The following is an 11,028-nucleotide window of genomic DNA, read 5'->3' as shown; positions in this document are numbered from 1 at the left end:
TTTTTTTTTATTCTAGAACGCATTTGAACGCTTTTGGTTTCAAAATCCCTTTTTATATTTTTTTCAAAGCTGCTTTTCGACAAAAATGAAAAAGCCGCTATTGTGAATCTGGTAGCAACGTATCGAGCAGGCTTTTGAGAAATGATAGCACACTGTAATAATAATAATAATCATATTCTAATTATTTGTAATAATACTCAACATAGAGTTTAAAAGTAGAATCTTGAAGCCCCACTTTTGAAACTATGAGTTTTTAAAGAATTTACGTATGCCATAAATTGAGTTCAATTAAGAATGAAGTGTGATTATCGTTCCTAGGCTTGTGGTTTTCCAGAAGCTTCTATATGTATATTGTGTATGGGAGGAAGCATAAAAAGTGTGTTTAGGCTGGAAAAATGTGTAATTTCTAGTTAGTGTTCTAGATACATTATTTCGGTTTCCGCCAGTATTTGGATTCAAGTCAAGAGTATAATTTTTAATGTGAAATTAAAAAATCGAAATAGAAAAAAGTTGGTGACTTGCTGTATAGACACTCCTAAGCGTTTGGAAGAAAATACAGCATTTAAGTGTTAAAGCATTTATAATTACTAATTATCGAAAATTGTCGAAAGACAGGACTCTCTGCTACATTTTCAGCCTACTTTAATATTCATGGAGATAGGAAACGACAAAACCAGCTTTATTGTCTACTTTGTAAACTGTATCAGCTACAACGTTGCCATAAGTTCTCATTATTCAACTCAGATTCTCTTATTATTATTATTATTATTATCAAATAAGAATAATATGATAAGGGAGTCCAAATTTGAAAGGATAATTCGAAACAGACTCGATTTGTGGCATCGGTGTACCACTTGCAATCTTTAGGCCGCCCTTTCACATAGCTTTTATGTCTTCAAAATAAAACGGTGAAAATGTTAATCCTTATTATATATTAGAAGTCTTGAAAATAAAACAATTACTAGCTTTTCTTGTTTGAGAAGCATGCGGTACGAACATAGTAGTACAAAAAGAAAGCGAAAGAAACGTGTTGGCAAAACGCACGTCGTTGTCGATTGATCTCCATTCGATGATGATGATCTCGCATTAAACGAGATTTAGTTGCATTTGTTCTAAACGAGCCTTAATTATTTGTTTGATTGGCATCGGCTCATGCACGCTATTCAGTCTAATTGACGTATCCACACATACGGTTCATATTTGCTCAGTGCCGGCCTCTTAGCATATTCGTGTAACAGAACAGTATTTCTAAAGTATCGTTATGGCCTTACGAGAACGATATTTATACGAGTCGTTTCCATATCATAGGTACGTTCTGTTCCTTTATATTGTACATTACCAGGAGCTGCGCAGCACTTGTAAGACGTTTTTCCAGCTGTACTTGGTACCGTACGCTACTGCGTGAGGTTAATCAGGCGTAATGAGGCTCCTGCTATCACAATAGCTGATTGTACCATACATTTTAAAACTTTAGTTCTTTTTAAATACATAGTTAGGCAACGCAGGCGAAATGTCTTCTGAAGACAGGCGACAACTGGATTGCCTTTCTAGCATCTTTATAAACATATTTTACTCCATTGTATTTATAGAAACAGAGCTAAAAGTTCTAGTAAAGGATATTATAAGCGGTCGCACGTCTCTTTTACACTGAAAATTACTCTTTTTATTTTATATATATATATATATATATATATATAATTACACCTAATTCCCGCGTTCACTACTGTTAATAAACAAAAAACATATGAATATTGTTCTCCCAGTTACTATAAATGCGTCCCTTTAATGATATATGCTAATTAAACTCTTCACAGTCAACTATCAGCTACGCCACACTCTCATGTACCGAGACCTCAGACAATCCTCTAAACAAATACTCGCCGCTCTACGAGTAGCCGCATGATTATCTCAAGACTTGGTAGGTTCTCGAGGGTCCGCTTCGAAGTTTCTGAGGTAAGATACATGTACAGGTCGGTCAGCCAATCGCAAAATAGGCAAACGGGGCAAAGAACTAAAGATCAGATGCCCTTGAACGTTCGCCGAAAGGGAGGACTTCTTATCTGGTTATGTTGCTGATACACTTAGTCTCTGGTATAGTAAAACGGAAACTAGGTCCCATACTCATTATGTCCAACATTAGACCCGTTCAATCCCTGTTGCGTCTAGTTAGGAAGCGCGCTTTAAATTAAACGCGTCTATGTCTGGGTTTACTGTCGCTAGGACAAACTAATATTTTTGCCAGCATTGTGGATTTTGCATTTTTATATCGAATGAAAAATGAGGATAAGTTGCCTGGTGATGTGTGTAGATTAAGACACCCTAGTGAAGTGCTCGATAGTTGGTATATGATGAACGAAGATAATGCCATAGATGATTGCAGTCCCGACACGAAAATCTCGGCTGATTAAACAGGGATTGTCTGTACGAAACAGTATTGAATATAACGTGGATTATGTACGCAATTATTATAGATAGTACAACGAGTGAGCAGTCCAGCCCCTCTAGATTTAGACTATCCTGCACTTTTTTTTGGCCAGTGTCTTTTATGCGTGTATACATCTTGGTAGCTGACAGGAAGCTTTTTTGTGATTAGAGAAACATTACTCTAACACATACATTTGTATAAGCGTGCACTGATAAAGCGAGCCAGATCATCGTGGAATAACGCGAACAGTTCCGAAAATATTCAATGGTTGCTGTTTGTCAGCTAGAAATAACCATTCTTCTTTATGCGAGATATATATATATATATATATATATATATAATATAACTAACACTTAAACCTATTCAGCATTATCGTCAGACTAATGCAAATGATGCGTCCGTGACTATAGGATCTCATTGCTTACTACGAAATGAACTCTACCTTGAAATTTGCTACAAAATTCGGCTGACTGATATCGCTCCTGAAAAGGAAATTTGTCTTTGTGAAATACACCAGCGGTGCACCGTCATGTTTAAATCCTGTGGACTTTGCGTAAGTAAAAATTATGGGAAGACTTCGAACGTCATTTTGGCAACGAAGGGACCCATGGTAGTTAGTGAGTCCCTTCGAATATTAGTCGTTATTTTCACAATGCTAGTTAATCTTGTATTAATTTTTTTATTGACGAAAGGACGACCTGCCTTTTCTGCCAGTCAGGTGACACGGTTATTTTTAGAGCAGTTTAAATTGAGATAGGTATATATGATTCATGAAGGATCGCATTGATTGGGCTAGCGCATTATTGGCTAGAGTACGATGGTATAGGGAAAAATGTTTAGTCGATATTCTTTATCCTAATGTGCAAGTTTATCCCCAAACGATGTTAATCGTCGCCATATAATAAATAGGTAATGATTCTTTTTGGGGTTGGTTAATTTTATTCATGTTTTTCCATAACTACTAACGCTTAGAATATTCGACACCCTTTGCTCCCTAAAAATGCCTTAGCTAAAATTTGAATCGCTGAGGGCATTCTTAATAATGAAACAGATTCAAAAATATAATAATCCATTAGGCAAAACTGCACTTTTATTTACAGCAGAATTGCACGAAATATATACTGTGAATACATGACTCCAATTTTAGACTGAGTCGGCGAAAATCATTGTGTAACAAAACATCTTTTTGAAATATGTTTGTGCTCTACGGTGACGCAAAAAATACCTTACATAGTGTGCATAATGTACCGGTAGAACTATGTATATATAAGCGGCAGAAAACATTGTAATCTGCACATTTTTCGGACATTATTAAATCTCTAACTTTGTTATTACTGTTATAATAATACTAATTATTATTATTAAATCGACTTTGAACAGTTATCGCGTTTGTGTTCATTGGATGTCTCTTGGCATACTAGTAGTATCGTAACAGGTATCATTCTGATTTTAATCTTGGGGTCTCCCTCTTATTTAACTTTCGAATTCTGCAATGATGTTTAGCCAGATTAGTCTTGCCAATAGCACTCACGGTTAACTCGAATGCTTAACTTACCGAATCATCGTTGCTTGTTAGGCCTAGCCTTGCCAATAGCACTCACGGTTAACTCGAATGCTTAACTTACCGAATCATCGTTGCTTGTTAGGCCTAGGCTCACCTTATATTTGTTTTTTAATTTTTTGCTATGGCAAACCTTTTCGGTTTTTTGGCTAGGGCCAATGTCTATAAGCCGATTGAAGTGTTCAGGACCTGAGTATGCAATTATAGTTGGTATTCCTTAGTTCACATTATCAGCAACGTAGATTCTGATTCCGATTCTCGGTAGGGAGCTTGCCTGATGAGAAAACCTGTTTACAAAAACTTCATGTCAGAAAAATCCCATCTTCATGGTCGAAACTACGTAATAATTATTTTAGATTAGTGATCATTGTTGTTTGGTGTTTTATAACTGTAAGCTTGACCATCTCTAAGCCTACTGGACTGTTCGGCATACACACGCATCGTCAACTAATAATGATCGTATTTTGTAACTTCTACTCGAGAGGGCTACGTTGACATCGGTGTTTATTACCATTTGTATGAATGAAATGGACTCATGTTTGTGGTTTTCACTAAAAACTTGTTCAGTAGATCATCACATGAATCATTTCGAAATAAGCTGGTAGTTAAGTCACCTAATTTAAACTGTGTAGCGGCAACGTGTCTTCCATCTGAACAACGGCTCTGTCGAGACGAGTCTTGGTTCGAAAAATCCTTTAGAATTACTTGATCCCTTGGTCATCCACTTTCCAAAAACTCCTCTCCCGAAAAGGACTGCCCATTAAGGTTCCGTTATGAATGCGTGCCAGTATGTTTTATCTTAGGTGTCTCTCCGTTTGTACGCATCATAAATCTGTGTCTAGTCTGGACATCTTTCCCACGCTGTAGACCCTTATTGCTGCCTGACGTTTAGCAGCTGCAACCTACAATTTCAGTTGCCAGGAGCGACTCAGCCTGTTGACAACGTTGTCCGGTTTTCGCCGTGCGGAAGAGCAACCTCTTCGCCTATCCCCAGTTGCGCTGTTATTGCTTTTGGTTGGATGGCGTTTCCCCTGTGCCCCTCTTTTTCGTAGATGCTCTAACTGTGTGTGTGAGAGTCCGTCTGTGTCCCTTTTGCTTGTATTGCTCACCAGCCGAACGGACGGGTTGGCTGATCGCGCATGCGCAGACTGTGAGCAGATACTAGTGAGCAATCCAGCCAGGCATCAGCAACAACAGAATAGCGCCGAACAAGGAGAAGGATGAGGAGAAGGGAATAGTTTGTGCTGCTACCGTTGGCGATGTTGGATGAGGCGGCCGGTGGAGGCAGCAGCAGCAGCAGCAGCAGCGCCACCACTCCAATGAGCAGCAGCTGGGAAACAACACAAGTGAGCGCCAGCAAACGGCCACAGCTAATAACGCATATAGCAGGCCGCCGTCGCCACCGTCAATCAGTGCGAACAGAGCACGAGAACACCCAGACGAACACTGGAACACCCGTTCAGAGGGAGAACGCGAAAAAAGGAAACAGAGGATAACGACGACGATTGCTCGACGGACCGTGGCTGGACGAGACGGATTAAAATCTAAGCTGTTATGGGCGGACATCGGTGCAAGTTCTGTTAAACGCCCGATCAGGCGACGGCCGCTACCGTAGGTTCTCCGTCTTGTTTCTTGTTGACTCATTACTGAACTGACCGTAAACCAGCAAAAGGTTTCCATTTCTACCCCGCTGTAACGTAGTCGTCAGAGGTTAAGACAGATGTCTTAACAAACACGTGGGCACGAACAGGGTACAACCCATATAATAACATCCAACTTGGAACAAGGCACAAATACACATAGCCACAAAGAAAGCCTATAAAATACAGAAAAGTCCGGACGGTTGGAAAAAGAAATACGAAAACAATGATGACGTGCATCGCTGACAGCGGCTTCTTAGGACTGAGCAACTGACTGTCGACGCATCGATAGCTAATAGCATAAGCTACAATAGAATACGCTCATCAGAGCCGTCCGTCAAATTGCTGTGGCTATATTGGTCCCTTTATCAGCGACGATTTCAACAGATCTTCCGTCGCCGATTTCCGATAGACGTCAAACAGTGAAGTTCATCGAAGTAAAACTCTTACAGTGTAGTGCCTTCGTGTGTATATTTGTTTGCGGCTGGAAGCACCCGGCTGTTTCTGCATCCCTGCTATGTTCCTGTAGTCCACCGGCGTTTTGAGGTTTGCCAGGAGCCTTTCACCGAATCTTCGTCAGTCGACGTATTGTTTTCGGAAATATACTATAGAAAACGACTGTTTTGTTGAGAGTGACACATTCATTCTGTGCTCCTTCTCGATGGTTATATATTCCACTTCACAAATAGTCATAGTCGTCAACCAGCTTCGACGCATTGCTAGCGGCCGAGGCTGCGAAAGAACTGGACGCCGTTAAATACACCAGTGAATTACCTACCCACATACAAATAAGGTAATCATTAGCTATAAGACTCGTTCACAGAAACGGGGGAGCATTTGTATGCTTCTCACTGGCTCGTGTTAGTGATCGCAGGAAAAAAGCAAGAGCCGAAGGGACTTAGCAACATGTGCATCAATTAATCGACGATATTTAAGGGAAAGATACTGTGCTATACTGCCGTGCGAGCACGAGCCAAGTTATATGCCCTTAGCAGCTGGAAAAGGTGTTACTCAGTCGTAAGATATAAGTCGCAAAAAATAAGGATTATCGTGTAACAGAGAAGCTACAATTTTGAGCGGCTTAACACCGTTTTCTAGTTTCATCAACCTAAACGTGGTATGTATCGACGTTTTGCAGTAGAGCTGATGTAGCGCTTATACAATACAGAAAAGTCCAGCAGATGAATTGTTTTAGTTTATAATAATAATTAGGTAATAGCAGTATGAGCTATTCTAATCGCTGTGTACTCGTCCAGGAACCGGTCGAACAATTTCTTCCCACGTGTCAGCTAACGAAAGTGCTATCTAGACCCCCCAACCCCTGCCTCCACTCCTCTCTCTCTCTCTCTCTCTCTCTCTCTCTCTCTCTCCTTCTGTGTCTTTATTTTCCGTAAAGTAGAAGCTTGTCGTGCTGAACACATTTCCTGCTCACTAACAATTAAATATTGTTTATATATTTATAGTAAATATAGTAACCGATATGGGTCACTGGAGCGTAAAGAAGAATAGCCAACTGAAAATTACGGGGTTCGACAAGGTTTAAGCGATACACTTCCGCGTAGAATAAATTCGAAAGACCGTTCGAATTGATCTTTATATTTACTCTTTTACTCAATGCATACTGCACGCATACTAGTGTGTGTGTGAGCGTACTTATGTGTTTTGCTACAGCTTACTGTTCTGTACGTCAAAGCCATACGTCGGCCATCCAAATAGAATGAAGTGCAGGAACGCATTGCCTTCTTACCGCTGAAGATTATATGCACATAGAATGGTCCGATTTGCCATGTGAATGATACACACTCCTTGCCAGTCTGCCACCAGCCTTACGCTTGTTTTGCACAGTTGTTGCAGCATTACGCTTAGTTATTCATTCGGGGTCAAAATCAAGAAGTGATTAGGCCTGTTTTTTTGTACTGTTCCAGCTGCATAATCTGTTTAGATCACCTCACTAAAGACTGTCGTTGTTGTTCTGGGGTCCAGCCATTCGACCTAGTGGGCTGCGATATTGGGCAGGCAGTTCTTGTAAAACAGTGTAAAGACATTGGCTTGTCTGTTCGGACGCCCCTTTTTTTCTCGTTCAGTTGTAAACAGGGTCTCGTAGAGTAGACGCGACACCCAGCCACATAGAAGCAGCTAACAATGAAACGTCAATCTTGATGGCTGTGATTTTCACAGCCGGGAAGTTTATGTCAATTCAGATAATTCATCTGCAGGCAAATGTTGAGGAGCAGAATTTGTCCGTGCGTACGAGAATAGCGGCAGATAGGTGGCACATGTACATCGTACTCATAGAAATGTAATTTAAGCGCAAGATAGTTTAGCGGAAGGGAAACAGAGGCCGACAGATATTTTTATAATAGAGGGCAGGATACCAAACGACCGATCGGCATGAAACGGCTGCGAAGGATTCTGTGAAATATTTCGACCGATGTAACGATACTTACAGAATGTAGGTTACTGCAAAAGGTTACTTTTGTGAAGAAGTTCCTTATTGGTATCGGGAGACAATTATTCAATGTAAGCTACAGCATCAAAACTCGTAATTCTATAGCAAGATATACATGTCGTACAAGACAAGTAATTGATTACCGTGATTTTTGCCAATATATTGTTGCTTGGTTCTGTATATGCATGTGCAAGTCCTAAGCGTAATTGGCAGGTACAGTAAAGGGTTACCTCTGACAATTTTTACATACAGCCATTGGCCAACCAAATAAAACCATTTGGAAATTTCACGTATTATCGACTATGATTGGACATAACTCCGCTAAAAAATCGGCGTAGGTTTTTTTTTATGTGAAAACTGTTTTCGTCTGTTTTCTGATGATAGCATACGTGACGCCATTGGTGCTACGGAAGGAAAAACACTTGCGGAAGCTAGTAACTGGTTTTCTCAACTGTGGCTGCGATCACTACCGCAACTCGATTTGACATGCTTCAAGTCCGTTCCGTACCATTTCTTTTACGTTCGAATCGTGGGTCCACAGTTCGAGTTCTGGATTCTTGAATTGTGAGATATTTCTGATTTCATACCCGTCCTTGACTCAGTCTTTGACATTTTTTTAATTTGATTCAAGCTTGAATTCAAGTAAATTTTATAGCCATGACAGGGCCTTTACACCGTTAGCGATAAACACCCTAGCGACACATTTTGCCGTATGATAAGACATGGCAACTTATTACTGATTAACACATGGTTTTCATATGGAGCACCATTTTTCCACGTACGGCAGCATTTTTTATCTGAATTATTTCACTGTATTGTCGCCTTTCCGTAATTCCGTTGACAAAATGTGGGCTCTCACACCGTTAGTAGAAGTTCACGGTCCACAAGATTATCCTACTTTAACGTTTGACTTGCTGGATTACACAGGATTCGTGGAAACTTTGGCTGGAACGCCTGTAGGCATGTTGAGCGTTACTATCCGAAATCTCAAAATGCGATTTATCTGAAAAACAGACCCTTTCCCAGTCTACAACTGCCCAACTTTGGAATTGTTTAGTCCACTTGAAACGCGTGTTTGTGTAGCAAACTTAAACGAAGAGCTTTGGCTCGTCTAAGAACCACTTATTTCGACACGATATCTATGTCTTTCTACGAAAGGAACAATACAAGATACCTGAACTGTGCATAATGGCTCAAATGTTCGTTCATGCCGTGGTAATACATGGTTCACTACACGATGAAGTATATATTGGTAAATCATATAAAAAGTAGCACGCGGTCCTTACAGTAGAACAATTACTATTTTTATTAGTAATAATAGATTCATGAAGCGTTAAATCTAACACGTTAGTTACTGTTTTGATTTTTTTATTCTTTTAGGACTAATTTTGATTCTGTCGTCTTTGATATGCGGAGACCTGCATAAGTGCGGAATTTCTATAAAATCAGAGACCACAATTCGGTTCTTATTACAATACAATTTTAGCGAAAAACATCTCTGGTAGGAATTAGAAATAGGCTCGTTGAAATAAAGGAGAAATATAAATGCTTGAGTTCAGAAAGGCGCACCTCGAAAGGTCTGGACTGAAAACGAGTGCTCTGTATACAGAGCAGAATTAGATTAGCGGCATAGTGAAGTAAATGCGGCGTAGAGCAACAGGACAAGAGGTTCCAAACACACGATGATTTCTTTAAAATACTGAGTTTTTCGTCTATATCATTATCCAGTTCTTAGACTTAGCCACATGCTTTTTGGCTGCGAGATATGGGACGATGGAAGCCGCAGTACCGGCAATGAGGGGAGTTTTCTTGACATAAAATTTGCTGACAGTCGTAATGCTTCAGCCGATGATTACTTCTGGTTTAATTGCAAACGGTAAAAACGACCAACGTGGAAGTCCAAGTGAAGACTGAATAATTAAATGGGATGAAGTAGCTATATTCGTAGTATTCTCGGAACTAAAGTGTTTCCTAAACCCAAAAATTCATCTCTTCGCCACATCGGCTGAAAGTAAATTTCGAAAATTTGAATCGCCGCTTAGTTCTTATTGATGTATATTCTAAGCCTGATCTGCTTAATAGCTTACTTACACAAACAAACTATTTTTGTCTCTTTTCGAATTAAGCCTTCTTCATTGCACCTCGATAGTGTATGTGAGATCCGCTGGCGTCCAACGCACTGTGAGTAAGCTTAGCTTCGATAGAAATTACTCAATTTGAAGTAGTATCGAAGTAGGACCAGGGAGGTTGAGTTGGCATGCTAACTAAAGCCCTACACTAACACGGCAGTCTCTTAGAAGCGAGGTCTGGCGTCTTTAAGGGCAATTCAAGCATGATCTTCTATGAAAATCGCTTTGATAAAAAGCTAGCATTGAAAATAATTCCTTTAAAGCTGTCATGTGAGGCGGGACTATTTGGAAATAATACGTACCTAAGCTTATATTTTTTACAACTCGAAATCGTTTTACTGCGTACACACGAAGCCTTTTATTACTAAGTTACTAATACTAATGGACGATGGGCAAAAGTTAATCATGCCCCAGGATCCTCGTAGCTGATATAATAGTTGTCGAAGAGAGTAGAAACTCATATATATATATATATGTGTGTTTGATTTTGTATGTGTTTGTGTATCATGCATTATAAACGGGACTACCGATCGTTCACCTACGGCGTAGGCTTAGCTACTGTTATATCTTATTTTAGACCTTCTTGATCAGCGACGGTAAAGCAGCTTGAGTCTCAGTGGATTCAAAGAACCGAACGAAGCCGGAATCGTTAGTCGAAAAGACAACGATAGCGGTGGTAGTCAACGTATGAATGAATGAACCAACCGCAGGAACAAAATGAGGACTAGAAAACGCGAACGAGGCCTAGGAACTTAACTGTGTTCTTCGTTCCTTTGGTTTTTACCACCAGTTTTGTTCGTTCTGTGGTAATAACGATATATATA

General features: G+C 39.9%; 1 protein-coding gene and 1 long non-coding RNA gene across 4 annotated transcripts in view; one reads left to right on the top strand and one right to left on the bottom strand.

The window, feature by feature from the left end:
* Positions 1-3,485: 3,485 nt before the first annotated feature.
* LOC111261676 (uncharacterized) lies at positions 3,486-4,880 on the bottom strand. 2 transcript variants are annotated; one of them, XR_002681159.2, is made up of 2 exons: positions 4,498-4,880; positions 3,486-4,273 (listed from the first exon to the last, which is right to left on the bottom strand). It is a non-coding gene; the product is annotated as an uncharacterized LOC111261676 (long non-coding RNA). The 2 variants fall into 2 exon arrangements; XR_002681153.2 differs by having other exon boundaries at positions 4,601-4,880.
* Positions 4,881-4,899: 19 nt separating this feature from the next.
* The window catches only part of LOC111260838 (uncharacterized), a 47,849-nt gene continuing 41,720 nt past the window's right edge, over positions 4,900-11,028 (top strand). For both annotated transcript variants that reach the window (XM_022834079.2, XM_086968941.1), the window contains exon 1: positions 4,900-6,743. The gene's annotated coding sequence lies outside the window, so the exon portion shown is untranslated. The remainder of the gene's footprint in view (positions 6,744-11,028) is intronic.

The sequence above is a fragment of the Varroa jacobsoni genome, unplaced genomic scaffold (genome assembly GCF_002532875.2).
Source record: "Varroa jacobsoni isolate VJ856 unplaced genomic scaffold, vjacob_1.0 scaffold_7, whole genome shotgun sequence".
Lineage (NCBI taxonomy): Eukaryota > Metazoa > Arthropoda > Arachnida > Mesostigmata > Varroidae > Varroa > Varroa jacobsoni.
The sequence above is the reverse complement of the archived record's forward strand: the minus strand, read 5'-3'. Positions and strand labels throughout refer to the sequence as shown.